The 18342-nt window shown below is 36.8% G+C and overlaps 1 pseudogene; it reads left to right on the forward strand.

Annotated features, from left to right (window-relative positions):
* Positions 1-16953: 16953 nt before the first annotated feature.
* LOC132482127 (small ribosomal subunit protein eS1-like) lies at positions 16954-17721 on the forward strand (annotated as a pseudogene).
* Positions 17722-18342: the final 621 nt, after the last annotated feature.

The following is an 18342-nucleotide window of genomic DNA, read 5'->3' on the forward strand; positions in this document are numbered from 1 at the left end:
TTTAAATAATACTTTGCATTCAGGGTAAACATTAATGATGTTTTCAATAGCTTTGTATAGTTCCTGCTCTCCTGTTTTGTTATAGACCATTAGGCAGCTGTTACATTCCATTTGTGGTTGAAGTTATCTTTGCTTTGCTTTTACTATGCCATATTGGTTTATAAACCATGTGGGAAAACTCCCAGATGAAAGGCCCTGCATCAATGCAAGACATTAGTATTCTATCTTTTGAGGAGAAGAGTTTACTCTCTAGGCATATGGAATTGAATCTAATTAAGGGCATCTGCATCATTTAGTTCTAGCAAAAGCGAGACTGTCATTCTGTCATATTAATTTTATCTCTGTCACCTTAATGTTTAATAGCTGGGTCTAAAAAGCTAGGATGCTTGGCCATGCAGGAGAACAGCAAGGAAAGTTGTGAACAATATCATCATTCAATTCATACTCACTGGCAAACTGAGGGGCTCCCTGAACAAAGCTCTGGTATTTATACAGCCACAGGGGTCCAACATCACAGCTTTCCACAATGGGGTGCAGCCCCAGGACACAAGAAAAGCAAATCCAGTAGACAAATATACAAAACAGGCTGGTTAAGAGCAATCAGAGACAGTGTGACTCCTCTCTGGCCAAAAAGTGAAGGGAGAGAATCACAAACCTGACAGACAGCAAATAACTATTACCTCTAGCTTGAAAAAAGTAGCCTGTGCGAAAAAACACTTATCCTTACAGGAGCTGAGAATAAGCCAGCCAAATTTCCATGACCATGGAAATTTCCACACCATGCCATGCCCAGGCTTAAAACCTTACCCGTTGACCTGAAGGTTAAAATCAAAATCCTCAGTAGGATTTAGATCAAGGATTTCAAACTCAGGCCTCGTATTAGATGATAAATGACAACTGACCCTAGGCCTGTGTGTCTGGAAGGTACAGGAAGTGGGGGCGGGGGACTGTAGTGAATGGCAGGGCACAAGGCCCACGCCATAGTCGCAGCCTCCCCTCAGTTCAACTTGGTTTGTTGTTGTTAGGAGGACGGTATTGTCAGAAGTAATGACTGGTCAAGGGAAGACAGAAAGCTGGATTTTAAAATTATTTGCTTTTTAAATAATTCAAACTTAAAATACTATGTAAGCCAACATTCTGCAGAACAAACAAAAGCAAATCTGGACTAAAGACCACCATTCTGTAACTTCTGCACAGGCCTAGAACTAGAGAGAAAGAGAGGTAATATATTACATTATAGTACATAGACCTATATGTATATTATTATAACTATATGTATATTACATATAACCATATATAACTATAAATGGTTATATGGTTTTATTATATATAATATAGTTGCATGGTCATTTATAGATACACAGTAGATACACAGTAGAAAATAAATATATGGGAGAATCTTCAAACTAAGACAAGAATATTTAACAAGAAAAATTTGTATCATCTAGCCTGCATTCTATATATACATACACACACACACACACACACACACACACACATTTTTTTTTGGCCATTCCATGCAGCTTGCAGGATCCTAGTTCCCCAACCAGGGACCAAACCTGCTCCCCCTGCAGTGGAAGTGCAGAGTCCCAACCACTGGATTGCCAGGGAATCCCCATACATTCTATATTTTTAATCATTTGGGCAGGAGCCGAGCTGAAGTATCACTTGGTACTGATTATAAAAAGAAAATCTTACTAAGCAAATTTACAATATCAACAAGACTATAAGTTACTTCTTAACTTCTTAAGATTAATTGATTCCAGAAACCTCTGAGTATACACTAACACACAAGGCAATTATGTATAAGCCAAGACAAAAATTGATTCTTCATTAAGTTAAAATATAGATTGCTGGTTTTGTCTTATGTCCAGAATACATCAGTATTCTCAATTGTCATGTTTTTTTAAATGGCAACAATTCAAACCTTTCATTAATTTACATAGACACTACTAGAAATCAGTTAAAAATAGAGGCTTCTAGCTAATATGATTTTACTACTTTCAACTTAAACTTACTATGTTTAAAATATAAAGTTGTTCCAAGTGTCTTTGTTTTGGCTTCTAAAGATTGGAAAATTGTGCGTTGGCTTGATATATCAGTATATCCTTTCACTAGTTTCTTGCATGACACATAAACTAGCTACAAGAAAATTCCAGAAAATGATTTTCAAAAATGTTTCAGCAATGGTAACATTCATGTGATAAGTTACCTTCCCTCAGGGTAAGATTTTTGAACAATAAAGTTATGTGGATGTCTAAAATATGGAATATTTTTAGGGCTTCCCAGGTGGCACAGTGGTCGAGAGTCCGCCTGCCGATGCAGAGGACGTGGGTTCGTGCCTTGGTCCGGGGGGATCCCACATGCCGCGGAGCAGCTGGGCCCGTGAGCCATGGCCACTGAGCCTGCGCATCCGGAGCCTGTGCTCCGCAACGGGAGAGGCCACACCAGTGAGAGGCCCACGTACCAAAAAAAAAAAAAAAAAAAAAGGAATATTTTTAAACATCTTATTTCTTTATATTTACCTTCCATGCAGTAAAATCTAATAAAAATGAAATGGAATAATTCCTTTTTATCACCTCCAGGATGTGGGTATACAAATCTATTTAAAGTTGAAAAACAAACCAACCCTCACAATGGTAAGGGATCTTACTGTTTCCTCATGAATGATTTTTTCATAACTGGGTCATTGGACAATTTAACTATTGGCCTGAAAAAGCCACTTAGCATATTGTGCATTTACATGTACCAAAGCTGAAATAATACATTCCTAAGTTTAAAAACACTTCCTTCTTATGCCTTGTCTCACAAGTGCAGAAATAATACTGGAGGGTCTTTTGATTCTTGAGTATTAATTCTTGTACCACAGCTTTATAAACAATCTGGAGCTTACAAATACAGCAGGAGAAGGAATTGGCTAAACAGAAACACTGGGCTGGGCAGTAGAGTCTCCAGGATGATCCAAGTATTTATATTCAGCCATCATCATGAAAAATGTCAGCACTCCTCTGATTCACCTACTATCTGGAATGATGAATGTTGGTGCCTTCCAATTCAGACACAGCTGTAAGGACACCAACAGGTGTCGTTTTATTTGTATCCATTGGTTCCTAATGGGGACAAAAATGATTACTGAGCATCTGCCAATTTGATAAAGTGCTACAATTATCCTCACTGTGTAATACCTATCAGTTCTTGAACAAGGGTATAAGTGGAATATGCCCAGGGAAAAGTAGCATAAGTCTCCTAGTAGCTTTAGGATATATTTCAGTATTTTGGGTTTCTCCTTACAAATAATGGAAAGGGAAAATTACATTTTTCCTCTTTAAGCCAAACTTTGAAATACTAAGATACACATTTGTTTGATTTGAAAAATTATTGTTTGAAAATCAATTAATGTAATCCATCACATCAACAAACTAAAAAAAGAAAAATCACATCAATAGATGTAGAAAAAGCATCTGACAAAATCCAACACCAATTCATGATTTAAAAAAAGAACTCTCAGTATACTAGGAACAGAGTGGAACTTTCTCAACTTAAAAAAGACTATCTACAAAAACCCTACAACTAACACCATACTTAATGGTGAGAAACTCAAAGCTTTGCCAGTAAGATTAGGTATAAAGAAAGGATGTCCCCTCCTACCACTCCTTTTCAACATTTTACTGGAAGACCTTGCTAATGAAATAAGGGAAGAAAAGAAAAGAAAAGCTATACAGATTAGGAAGAAGACATAACATTGTCATTGTTCACAAATAATATGACTGTCTATATAGAAAATTTGAAAGAACAACAACAACAACCAAAAAAAACCTCCTGGAATTAACAAGTGATTATAGCAAGGTTGTAGGATACAAGGTTAATATACAGAAGTCAATTGTTTTCCTACATACCAAAAACAAACCAGTGGAATTTGAAATTAAAAACACAACACTATTTACATTAGGACCCACAAAAATTGAACACTAAGGTATAAATCTAACTAAATATGTGTAAGATCTATATGAGGAAAACTATAAAACTGATAAATGAAATCAAAGAACTAAATAAATGAAGAGATAGTCCATGTTCAAGAATAGGAAGAATCAATACTGTCAAGATGTCAGTTCTTCCAAATTTGATTGATAGATTCAATGCAATGCCAATCAAAATCCAAGCAAGTGATTTTACAGATATTGAAAAACGGCTTATAAAGTTTACATGAAGAGGCAAAAGACTCAGAATAGCCAACACAATACTGAAGAAGAAGAACAAACATGGAGGACAAACATTACCCAACTTCAAGACTTAAAATAAAGCTGCAGTAATCATGACAGTGTGGTACTGGCAACAGAACAGACAAACAGATCAATGGAACAGAATAGAGAGCACAGAAAAAGATCCCATAAATATAGACAGCTGATCTCTGACAAAAGAGCCAAGGCAATACCATAGAGCAAAGACAGTTTCTTTAGCAAATGGTGCTGGAACAACTGGACATCCACTTGTAAAAAAAAAATGAAGTTAAGGACAGCCTATAGACCCTTCACAAAAAGTAACTCAAAATGGATCATACACCTAAATGTCAAATCCAAAACTACAAACCCCTAGAAGATAACATAGGAGAAAATCTAGATGACCTTGGGTTTGGTGACACCTTTTAAATACAGCACCAAAGACAATCCATGAAAGAAATCATTGATAGGGAAGACTTCATTAAAATTTAAATCTTCTGCTCTGCAAAAGATAATGTCAAAAGACTGAGAGGACAAACCATGCAATGGGAGAAAATATTTGTAAAAGACACATCTGATAACGGACTGTTATCTAAAATACACAAAGAGGGCTTCCCTGGTGGTGTAGTGGTTGAGAGTCCGCCTGCCGATGCAGGGGACATGGGTTCGTACCCCGGTCCAGGAAGATCCCACATGCCGCTGAGCGGCTGGGCCCGTGAGCCATGGCCGCTGAGCCTGCGCATCCGGAGCCTGTGCTCCACAACGGGAGAGGCCACAGCAGTGAGAGGCCCGCGTACCGCAAAAAAATAAAAAAATAAATAAATAAAATTTTAAAATATACAAAGAACTCTTAATATTCAACAATAAAAAAATAAACAGCCTAATTAAAATATGGGCCAAAGACCTTAACAGATACCTCACCAAAGAAGCTATAGAGATGGCAAGGAAGCATATGAAAAGAAGGTCCACATCATATGTCATCAGGGAAATGCAAATTAAAACAACAATGAGATACTACTGCACACCTATTAAAACGGCAAAATCCAGAACACTGACAACAGCAAATGCTGATGAGGATATGGAGCAACAGGAACTCTCATTCACAGTTGGTGGGAATGCAAAATGGTACGGCCACTTTGGAAAAGGTTGGCCATTTCTTATAAAACTAAAAAAGGCTTATCACATAATCCAGCAATTGCACTCCTTAGCACTCAACCAAAGGAGCTGAAAATTTATGCCTACACGAAAACCTGTGTATGAATGTTTATAGCAGCTTTATTCATAATTACCGAAACTCAGAAGCAGCCAAGATGTCCTTCAGTAGGTAAATGGAAAAATAAACCACAGTACACCCAGACAATGGAATATTACTCATTGTTAAATAGATACGAGCTATCAAGCCATGAAAAGACATGGAGGAAGCTTAAATGCATATTACTATGTGAAAGAAGCCAATCTGAAAAGGCTACATGTTTTATGATTCCAACTACATGACATTCTCGAAAAGATGAAACTATGGAGACAGTAGAAAGATCAGTGGTTGTCAGGGGTTGGCAGTGGGGGAATAAATAGGCAGAGCACAGATGATTTTTACGGCAATGAAAACACTCTATATGATACCATAATGATGGTACATGTCATTATACGTTTTTTCCAAACCCATGGAATGTACAACACCAAGACTGAACAGTAGTGTAAACTATGGACTTTGGGTGATTATGATGTGTCAATGTAAGTTCATCAATTGTAACAAATACATCATTCGGATACAGGATGTTGTTGGAGGATGTAATCAAGAAGACATGACCACCAGTTGACCCAAGAGCTAGACCCAGGCAACTGGAGGCTCCACATCCTCTCTGCTGTCCTTGGAATGTGCATTCTGCTTGCCTTCCCCACTCTCAGAAGCTGCTCCAATTTATACAACCTTAAAATAGAAATGTGGTGTTGAGGCTATCTGGACTGGGTACATAACTGAACCCAGTTAAGGCCTCTACATAAACTTTTAAGACTCTGGCAGGTGGGTGCAGAAATCTACTTATCTTGTGGTTGCCTAAGACAAGCCTTGTAAGTTCCCTTGTTTATTAAACCTGTCACCTGCCAATATGCAGTGGCCTGCCTCTTTCTTCAGTCTCTCCTTGCCCTCCATGTAAGGGGCCTGGTTTCAGATTACACCTGGGAAGCTCCTGAGGCAGTTGTGAAACAACAGATGTTGATCATGCCCCCATACTCTGTGTGGGGGCACAGAGTATAAGGGAAATCTCTGTACCTTCCCCTCAATTTTGCTATGAACCTAAAACTGCTCTAAAAAAGTAAAGTCTTCATTAAATTTTTTTTAAATCTCCCATTGTTATTGTGGACTTATCTAGTTCTCCTTATTCTGTCAATTTTTGCTTTATGTATTTTGAATATATGTTATTAGGTCAATACAGATTTAGTTGTTTTTTTTCTCTTCCTTGTTAACTGGACCTTTTAGCATTATGCAATATCCCTCTATATCTCCAGGTAACACTCTTTCCCCTTAAAGTCTACTTTGTCTGACATCTTATTATACTTATACCAGTTTTTGTGATGTGCATGTGCAGAAAGGGCCATTAGTGTTTTCACAGTGTATTTTTTCATCCTTTCACTTTCAACCTTTCTATACCTTTGTATTTGGGGTGTATCTCTTGTAAGCAATGGATAGTTGGGTTCTGTTCTTTTTTTCAGTCTGAGAATGTTTTACTTTAATTGGAGAGTTTAGGCCTTTACATTTAAAGCAGCTGCTGATATATTTGGCTGTAAATATACCATTACACTCTTTGATCTCTGTTTGTCTTACCATGTCTGAATTCCTCTATTTTTTCCTTTTTTCTTGCTTTCATTCAAATAGAATTAGGGTTTTTTTTCTGTTACTTTTCTCCTCTGTTAGTTTGGTAGTTGTACATTCTTTCATGTTGCTTTACTGGTTAGCCTATAGATTATAACATAATCTATGTTATATAATGCCACAAATATTTTAAACCTCATGATATATTATTATGCTTTTATACATATATTCATTTAGATTTTTCCACACACATCTTTACCTTTTTCATCACTCTTAATTCCTCACTGCATTTGGAACCTTCCTTCTGGGATTATTTCCCTTTCACTCAAAGAATACCATTTAGTATTTCCTTTTGTGTGGGTCTGCTGGTATCGAACACCTTTGGTATTTGTTTTTTCTGAAAATGTCCTTATTTTACCTACATTTTTGAAGGATATTTTAACTTGATATAGGGATCCTGGATTGTAAGAAATTTTCACTGAATCTGTATCTCTTATGCTCTTTATGCATTTTCTATTCCTTTATCTCTTCATGTTTCAATTTGGATATTTTCTTCTGACTTATGTTCTTGTTAACCAATTCTCTATTTCATAGCATCTAATCTGCTAGAAAATTCATCTACTGAATTATTAATATCAGTTATTGTATTTCTCATTTTTAGTATTTCCATTTGGTTCTTTTCTAAAGATTCTAGTTTGCTACTAAAATTATCAATCTTCTCTTTTATTTCCTTGTACACATTAAGCTATTATTTTAATGCTTTTAAAGTGGTCCCCACTTATTTCTCTTTAATATTATTCCCAAATTTAATTTCATCTTAACATACTTAAATTATCTATTATGAAGCACTAACTGATTGCATGCTCAATATTCATAAAATTGGTTACTTAAAACCATTCATTGGGAATATCGACTCACATGTAACTAATAGTAGCACCTAATAATTACATAGGAAAAGAGAAACGTTTTGTGCAATCGTGCTACTGTGTGTGTGTGTATACACACACTTACATATATACATATATATATACAATCATATGTAATCACTGAGAGTTTTTACTTAGCTTAAAAGTGACTGATATACCTAGATATCTGAAAAAAATAATGTATTCTTTGTCTGAGAAATCACGTATTTCCCTAATAGGCCAAGGAAAAAAATCATTGTCCAACTTGTTATTCTCCTCCTCCTCCACACCCTTCTTTTTTTTTTTTGGTTGCGCTGGGTCTTTGTTGCTGTGCGTGGGCTTTCTCTACTTGCGGCGAGTGGGGGCGGGGGCTTCTCATTCCGGTGGCTTCTCTTGTTGTGGAGCATGAGCTCTAGGCACGTGGGCTTCAGTACTTGTCACACACGGACTCAGCTGCTCCATGGCATGTGGGTTCTTCCCGGACCAGGGATCGAACCCATGTCCCCTGCATTGGCAGGCGGATTCTTAACCACTGTGCCACCAGAGAAGTCCCTACACCCTTCCTTTTAAATGTAAAAGGAGAGAGGAGCTTTTGAAGAGGAAGATACTAAGCAGATATTTTAAAGAGATTTCAGGTATTGAATTTCCTCATGACAGAGTTTGTTAAACCACAAAATCCATTTATCTTAGATATATATATTTCACATTTCTAATTCTCCAAGTTATGTAACTATTTCAAAGTTTATATCTGGCTTCTAGAACAAGCATATATATTACATGTAAATCCCTCAACACTAAACTGACCTCACTGACTTAAACACATCTGGGAAAGGGATTAATGAATTCAAATCAATCTCATACGGCTCTGTAAAGAAGTAACTTTTCTATAACCTTAGTGGGCCCATAAAATCCACGATTAATGCATAAATAGAAAATCAGAAGAATCTGAGTCAAGAATATCTGCAAACTGTCAGAATTCCTAGAAGCAAATAATCTCTCATCCTATAGTTGTATATATACAATACTATTTTAACATATTTTGATTAAAACATGATTCATATCCTTTTATAACTCTCCATTACTTCTCCTCCCAAATAATTTTAGAATGTAGCTCTTCCATTTATTCATTAGCTTTTAATATTAACTATGAGGGGGTATTTCTATTTTGTGAAATAGATACAAAAGTTGGTAAATTTGAAATAACTTTTGGTCATTCCAATCTTAACCAGAATTAGACTGTTACCACACAATTTATGGGCTTGCCCTCACGTTATTAATCAATGTAGCATAGCTGTCTACTCTGCCCTATAGTTTATAAGATTAGACAACATAAACTTTTCTTAAAGTTATAAGTTCTTAGATCACTCTTTAACACCATATACAAAAATAAGCTCAAAATGGATTAAAGACCTAAATGTGAGACCGGACACTATAAAACTCCTAGAGAGGGCTTCCCTGGTGGCGCAGTGGTTGAGAGTCCGCCTGCCGATGCAGGGGACACGGGTTCGTGCCCCAGTCCGGGAAGATCCCACATGTCGCGGAGTGGCTAGGCCCATGAGCCATGGCCGCTGACCCTACGCGTCCGGAGCCTGTGCTCCTCAACGAGAGAGGCCACAACAGTGAGAGGCCCGCGTACCGCAAAAAAAAAAAAAAAAAAAAAAAAAAAACTCCTAGAGAAAAACATAGGCAGAACACTCTCTGACATAAATTGCAGCAATATCTTTTTCAATCCATCTCCCAGAATAATGGAAATTAAAAAGTTAGAAGTTTTTACATTATGCTAAATGAAATAAACCAGTCACAGAAAGATAAATACTGTATAATTCTACTTATGTGAGGTATCTAAAGTAGTGAAATTCATAAAAATATAAAGTAGGGTGGTGGTTACCAGGGGCTGAGAGAAGGGGGAAAGAAGGAGTTGTCCTTTAATGGGTAAAGAATTTCAGATTTGAAAGATGAAAAAGTTCTTGAGATCTCTTTTACAACAATGTGAATATACTTAACACTACTGAACTATTAACTTAAAAATAGTTAAGATGATACTCTGGTTTCTCTCTTGACTGAATAAGTATTTCATCTTTTACTGAAAAAAATGGTTAATAAGGTTTTTTAAAAAGTTGCAAGTTTATCACATCAAGGATATAGTCTTATCACACTAATCCTTTAGGAAGGCAATTAGCCTTTCAAATGATATTCCAGTAAGCAAAGTTATCAGAGTAATATCCCCCCAAAATACTGTTTTCAATGACAGTGAAGTACAACTTTAATGGACTAGGATGCCAATATCTTCTATTATTTTCAAACTCCCAACAACAACTGGTAATATTAAGTCACTTTCCCCCAGACATTATATAGTTCAAGCAACTACTTTTCTCATTTAAAAATACATGTGAAAGGCACAGTGGTAATAAGGCAGGGTAAATCATTTCTAGCCAATGTTTACAGGGGCTGCAAACAACCCTCTAAGAATAGATTAATATTGCCTGAATTACACACTTTGTCTTCATACTAAGTGATAGCCAGAAAGCCTATAAGAACTAATACCTAAATCATAAGTAAATAATTCAATTGACATCAAAGCTCTTTGAAAGTATATAAAAATTGGTATTATTAAAAGGCTTGCTATAAAATGCTAATACTATTATAGGAAAAACTACTATTACTCAATTTTGACAAATTAATGCATTTCTGGGAAACTGTAGTAGCTTTTGTATTGGTCTTAGATCCTCATTTTCTACTCCTCTGTCTTCCTACCAGGTACTGCTCTGACCAGGGTAGAAAAAAGTTAAAGCACTTTAGAATATTGGAAGGAGCTTTTCTATGAGAATAATAGTATTTCTGATGTAAGCTGAAGTTTCTGTTTTAAAAAAATAGCAATACAGTGAGGGAATGGTAACTACCTAAACAAGATTTTTTTTTTGGCATATTCTCCAAAAAACTATATAGATCAACAAGAAGAAAATAAAAAACCACAAAATTTCCATACTCTCATCATAACTGGAAGATAAAAAATACCAAAAAAAATCAAATTATCTGCAAGCAGAAATATAAATACCAATTTCTTATAGAGCTATCTTCCAAGCTCCCTCCTCCAGCATTAGCAAAAGCTAGGATGACCCAGAAAAACTGTGCAGGAGAAGAGGACAACAAAGGACCTAAGACTGAACTAAAATCATTCTCAGAATGACGAAGTGCACACTAGTTGCAAAAAAATGAAAGAGGATCCTTGTGGATTAGTGTAGTGTTTACTCTGAAATGGAAAAGCTGTAAGGGAGGACTAGGCCGACCAGATATTAAAACAGACTATAAAGGCTCTGTAATTGTAATACTAGTGCTTGAATAGACTGACCAGTTTATAGGACAGAAAGTGCAGAAATAGACCTGAGTATATATGGAAATATAGTACATGATGAAGATGGTACCTCATTTAACTAGGTCAAAAACAAACTTTTTATTAAATGGTGCTGGAACAACTGGGCAGCCATTTGGAAAAAGATAAAAATTAGATCTATACCTCATACCTTACACAAAAATAAACTCCAGATGAATCAGATATCTGAAAGTTAAAAATGAAATACTAGATAAAATATTAGACAAAAAAGAAACAAATATTAGAGAAAAATATGCACGAATTCCTCTATAATCTGAGGGTTGGGAAAGGCTTTCAAACTATTACTCAAAAACCTAGGTGCAATGAAAGAAAAAAAGTTGCTAAATTTTATTTAAAATTTTCATGGCAAAAAAACATCATAAGCAAAGTAAAACAAATGATACACTAGGAGAACAGATTTGTAATGCAAATCACAGACAGGAACTGGTATCGCTAATATATAAAGAACTCTTAAAATTGGAGGGAGAATGTTCAGGGGAAACATCAGCAATATGGTGGAATAGGAAGCCCTGGACTTTCCCTCTACCAACAGACATACTGATTCAACAACAGTACATGAACAAACACCCTTTGTGAGAAATCCAGAAACTGGCTGAGAGGCTCCTGTATTCCAGGCAAGTGCAAAACCAGCCACAATGAAGCCAGCAGGAAAACATGAGAGACCATTTAACTATGACCACTACCCTTGGCCAGGGTCATATGATCAAAGGAAACTCCCAGCTCCTAGTTTCTCTCTGTTGAGGGAAAGAGTCAGACCACACCTCCAATAATCCAACTTTTTCAGGGGCTCCCTAAGGGGCTGGTTTCTGTCTATGTGTTGCAGAGTACTGACAGGACCTGGCATACACTAGATGCCTGGGGTCCAGTGAGACCAAACACTGCAGTTTGATCTAGTATACCACCAGTCGTCATAGGTCCTCTACCCAGCTCAGTAGAGAGGAAGCAGAAAAAAAAAAAAAAGAAAAGATTTCAGCTTCTCTCTGGAAAGGGAAAAAGCTGGACAGTACATCCAAAGGTCTAATTTTCCAGGGGCTGCCCAACAGACTGCCTTCTGCCTCACCTGTCTTGGAACACTGATGGGACCCAACATATTCTAAACACATGGGGATCACTAAGATCGAAGATGGTGGTTTGGACTAGCATAAAGGTTTGACAGGCCCCCAGAATCTCTAGCTGGGATGATTGGTAAGGGTCTCCTCCCATAAAGGCAAGTCCATGAAGACTGGGAGAGGTGGCTGTTTTCTCTAATGTACAAATACCAACACAAAGAGTCAAAGAAAATGAAGGAACAGGAAATGATTTCCCAAACAAAGGAACAAGATAAATTTCTAGAAACTAACACGAATGAAACAGAGATATATGATTTATCAGACAGAATTCAAAACAACCATCGTAAAGATGCTCTAAGAAGTCAGGAAAATAAGGCATGAACAAAGTGAGAATCAAAGAAATAGAAAACATTGAAAAGTACCAAACAGAAATTTTCAAGCTAAAGAATACAATAACTGAACTGAAAATTTCAGTAGAGGGGTTCAAAAGCAGACTAGATCAAGCAGAAATAAAGGATCAGCAATCTCAAAGATAGGCCAGTAGAAATTATCCAGTGAAAGAAGTAAAAAGAAAAAAGAATGAAAAAGAGTGAAGACAGCTTAAGGGACTTATGAGACACCATCAAATAAACCAATATATACATTATGAGAGTCCCAGAGGGAGAAGAGAGACAGGACCAGAAAGCTAATTCAAAAAAATAATGGCTGAACACTTTCCAAAGCAGGGGAAGGAAATAGATAGCCAAATCCAAGAAGCCCAATGACCACAACTAAGAGGAACTCAGATAATCCACAATGAGACAAATTACGATCAAATTGTCAAAACTCAAAGAGAGAATTTCAAAAGTAGCAAGACAAAAGTGACTTGTCACATACATGTAACTCCCATAAGACTATGAGAAAACTTCTCAACAGAAGCCCTGCAGGCCAGAAGAGAGTCAAATGATATATACAAACTGCTGAAAGGGGAAAAAAAAAACCTGTCAGCCAAGAATACTATATCCAGCAGAGCTATCCTTCAGAAATGAAGGAGAGATAAAGACATTCCCAGACAGATAAAAGCTGAGAGAGTTCATTACCACTAGACTCGCCTAACAAGAAATGCTAAAGGGAGTTCTTCCAAGTTGAAATGAAAAGATGTTAAACAGCAATATGAAAGCTCAAGACCCCACTTTCAATAAAAAATAGAACATCCAGACAGAAGATCAATTAAGAAATAGAGAAATACAGCAACATTAAATTTGAAATGAACCTAACAGACATATACATAACATTCATTCCAACAACAGCAGAATATATACTCTTCACAAGTGCACATAGAACACTCTCCAGGATACAAAGCATGTTAGGTCAAAAACCAAGTTTTAACAAATTCAAGGATATACTGAAATCATACCGAGTTCTTTTCTGACTACAATGGAACGAAACTGGCCATCAACAGTAGAAGGAAAATTTAAAAATTCACAAGCATGTGGGAATTAAACAGCACAATCTTGAACAACCAGTGAGTCAAAGGAGAAATCAAAAGGGAAATTAGAAAAGACCTTGAGGCAAACAAAAACAAAAATACAACATACCAAAACCTATAGGATGCAGCAAAAACAGTACTAAGAGGGACATTTAGAGTGAAAAATGCTTACATTATAAAAGAAAGATCTCAAACAATCTAACTTTACACCTCAAAGAACCAGAAAAATAAAAACAAATTAAACCTAATGTTATCAAAAGGAAAGAAATGATAAAGAGTACAAATAAACAAAATAGAGAACAGAAAAAAAATCAACAAAACTGAGTTGGTTTTCGAAAAGATCCCCAAAATTGACAAAACTATAGCTAAATTAATTAAGAAAAAAAGAAGACTCAAATAAATAAAATCATAAACAAAAGAGAAGACATTACAACTAATGCCACAGAAATTAAAAGATCATAAGTGACTACTAGGAAAAATTATACACTAACAAATTGGATAACTTAGAAAAAATGGACAAGTTCATAGAAAAATACAACCTCTTTCATGACTGAATTATGAAGAAACAGAAAATCTGAACAGACCTACATCACCTTAATAGAATGAAGGATAAAAATCACATGATCATATCAATAGATGCAAAGAAACCATTTGACAAAATTCAATACTCTTTCATGATATAAACTCTCAACTAGAAATAGAAGGAAATTACCTCAACATAATAAATGCCATATATGTAAAGCCCACAGCTAACATCATACTTAATGGTGAAAAACTGAAAGTTTTTCCTCTAAGATCTGGAACAAGGCAAGGATGCTCACTCTTTCTACTTCTATTCCAAATAGTACTGGAAGTACTATAATCATAAAGGAAGAAGTAAAATTACATGTGTTTGCAGATGACAAGATTTTATATGTAGAAAACCCTAAAAATTACACACATACACACACACACACACACAAACTGAACTAATAAATGAATTCAGTCAAGTTGCAAGACACAAAAATCAATTGCATTTCTATACACTAACAGTGAACTATCCAAAAAGAAAATTAAGAAAACAATCCCATTTAAAATAGCATCAAAATTATAAAATACTTAGGAATTAACTAAAAGACTTGTGCACTCAGACCTACTTGAGAATGGACTTGAGGATATGGGGAGGGGGAAGGGTAAGCTGTGACAAAGCGAGAGAGAGGCATGGACATATATACACTACCAAACATAAGGTAGATAGCTAGTGGGAAGCAGCCGCATAGCACAGGGAGATCACCTTGGTGCTTTGTGACCACATAGAGGGGTGGGAGAGGGAGGTTGGGAGGCAGGGAGACGCAAGATGGAAGAGATATGGGAACATATGTATATGTATAACTGATTCACTTTGTTATAAAGCAGAAACTAACACACCATTGTAAAGCAATTATACTCCAATAAAGATTAAAAAAAAAAGACTTGTGCACTGAAAACTACAAAACATTGATGAAATAAATTAAAGAAGACACAAGTAAATGGAAAGACATCCCATGTTCATGGATGAGGAGACTTAATATTGTTAAAATGCCTATATGACCCAAAGCAATCTAGAGATTCAATATAATCTCTATCAAAATCCCAATGACAGAAAAAACAATCCTAAAATTCAGATGAAACCACAAAGGACTCCCAATAGCCAAAACAATATTGAGATAGAAGAACAAAGCTGGAGGGCCTCCCTGGTGGCGCAAGTGGTTGAGAGTCCGCCTGCCGATGCAGGGGATACGGGTTCGTGCCCCGGTCTGGGAGGATCCCATATGCCGTGGAGCGGCTGGGCCCGTGAGCCGTGGCCGCTGAGCCTGCGCATCCGGAGCCTGCGCGTCCGGAGCCTGTGCTCCGCAACGGGGGAGGCCACAACAGTGAGAGGCCCGCATACCGCAAAAAAAAAAAAAAAAAGAACAAAGCTGGAAACTTCACACTTTCTGACTTCAAAACATATAAAATTATAGTAATTAAAACAGTATGGCACTGCCATAAAGACAGACATATAGTCCAAAAATAAATCCACATATATGCAGTCAAGTGATCTTCAACAAAGGTGCCAGGACTACACAATGGAGAAAAGACAATCTCTTCCAAAAAAAAAAAAAAAAAAGGCATGGGGGAAACTGGACACCCACATGTAAAAGAATGAGATTCGGGCTTCCCTGGTGGCGCAGTGGTTAAGAGTCCGCCTGCCGATGCAGGGGACCCGGGTTCGTGGCCCGGTCCGGGAAGATCCCACATGCCGCGGAGTGGCTGGGCCCGTGAGCCATGGCCACTAAGCCTGAGCATCCGGAGCCTGTGCTCCACAACAGGAGAGGCCACAACAGTGAGAGGCCCGCGTACCGCAAAAAAAAAAAAAAAAAAAAAAAAAAAAGAATGAGATTCAACCCTATCTTACAACATATACAAAAATCGACTCAAAATAGATTAAAGACAAACATAAGACCTGAAACTGTTAAATTCCTAGAAGAAAACACAGGGGAAAAGCTTCATGACGTTGGCCTTGGCAATGATTTCTTGGATATAACACTAAAAGCACAGGCAAGAAAAGCAAAAAAGACAAGTGAGACTACATCAAACTAAGAAACCTTCTGCACAGAAAAGTAAGTAATCAACTGAGTGAAAAAGAAACCTACAGAATTGCAGAAAATATTTTCAAACCATGTATCTGATAAGAGGTGAGTATCCAAAATATATAAGGAGCTCCTACAACTCAATAGCAAAAAAATCAAATAATCCAATTTTTTAAATGTGTAAAATACTTGAATAGATATTTCTCCAAAGAAGACATACAAAAATCCAAGAGGTTTGTGAAAAGATGCTTACCATCACTAATCATCAGGGAAATTCAAATCAAAACCACAATGGTATGTCACTTCACACCTGTTAAAATAGCTATTATCAAAAAAGACAAAAGATAACAAGTGTTGGCAAGGATTTGGAGGAAAAAAGAACCCTTGTACACTGTTGGTCAGGATGTAAATTGATACAGCCACTATTGAAAACAGTATGGAGGTTCCTCAAAAACTTAAAATTGTAACTACAGGGCAGTAAGAACAAGTGCCTTACAAAAGGCGGTAAAAAGGGAGCCAAGAAGAAAGTAGTTGACCCATTATCTAAGAAAGATTGGTATGATGTGAAAGCACCAGCTATGTTCAATATAAGAAATATTGGGAAAACACTAGTCACGAGAACTCAAGGAACCAAAATTGCATCTGATGGCCTCAAGGGTCGTGTGTTTGAAATGAGTCCTGCTGATCTGCAGAATGATGAAGCTGCATTTAGAAAATTCAAGCTTATTACTGAGGATGTTCAGGGAAAAAACTGCCTGACTAATTTCCATGGTATGGATCTTACCCGTGACAAAATGTGCTCCATGGTCCAAAAATGGCAGAGCATGCCTGAAGCTCACGTTGATGTCAAGATTACCGATGGTTATTTGCTTCGACTATTCTGTGTGGGTTTTACTAAAAAGCGCAACAATCAGATTCAGAAGACCTCTTATGCCTGGCACCAGCAGGTCTGCCAGATGTGCAAGAAGATGATGGAAATCATGACCTGAGAGGTGCAGACAAATGACTTGAAAGAGGTGGTCAATAAATTGATTCCAGACAGCATTGGAAAAGACATAGAAAAGGCCTGCCAGTCTATTTATCCACTCCATGATGTCTTTGTTAGAAAAGTAAAAATGCTGAAGAAGCCCAAGTTTGAACTGGGAAAACTCATGGAGCTACATGGTGAAGGTAGTAGCTCTGGAAAAGCTACTGGGGACGAGACAGGTCCTAAAGTTGAATGAGCTGATGGATATGAGCCACCAGTCCAGGAATCTGTTTAAAAATCAGACTTTTACTGGTGACAAATAAAAGACCTTATTTGTGACTAAAAAAAAATTATAACTACCATATGATCCAGCAATCCCACTTTTTTTTTAAATTCGCGCCACACGACATGTGGGATCTCAGTTCCCTGCAGTGGAAGCATGGAGTCTTAACCACTGGACCACCAGGGAAATCCCCACTTCTGAGTATGTATCCAAAGGGAATTAAATCAGTATCTTGGAGAGATATCTGCACTCTTATATCCATTGCAGCATTATTCACAGTAGCCAAGACACGGAAACAACTTAAGTGTCTGTCGACAGATGAATGGCTAAAGCAAATGTGATATATATATGAATAATACAATGGAATATTGCTCAGCCTTTAAAAAGAAAGTAATTTTACCATTTATAGCAACATGGCTGATCCTGGAAGACATTATGATAAGTGACATAAACCAGACACAGAAAGACACATACTATATGATCTCACTTATATGTGAAAGCTTAAAAAGTCAAATTCATAAAAACAGAGAGTAGAATGGTGGTTGCCAGGGGCTGTGGAGAGGGGAAATGGAGAGTTTCTATTCAAAGGGTATAAAGTTTCAGCTCTATAAAATAAATAATTTCTAGAGATCTGCTGTATAACACCATGCCCATAGTTAACA

This window comes from Mesoplodon densirostris, chromosome X, assembly GCF_025265405.1.
Source record: "Mesoplodon densirostris isolate mMesDen1 chromosome X, mMesDen1 primary haplotype, whole genome shotgun sequence".
Classification (NCBI taxonomy): Eukaryota; Metazoa; Chordata; class Mammalia; order Artiodactyla; family Ziphiidae; genus Mesoplodon; species Mesoplodon densirostris.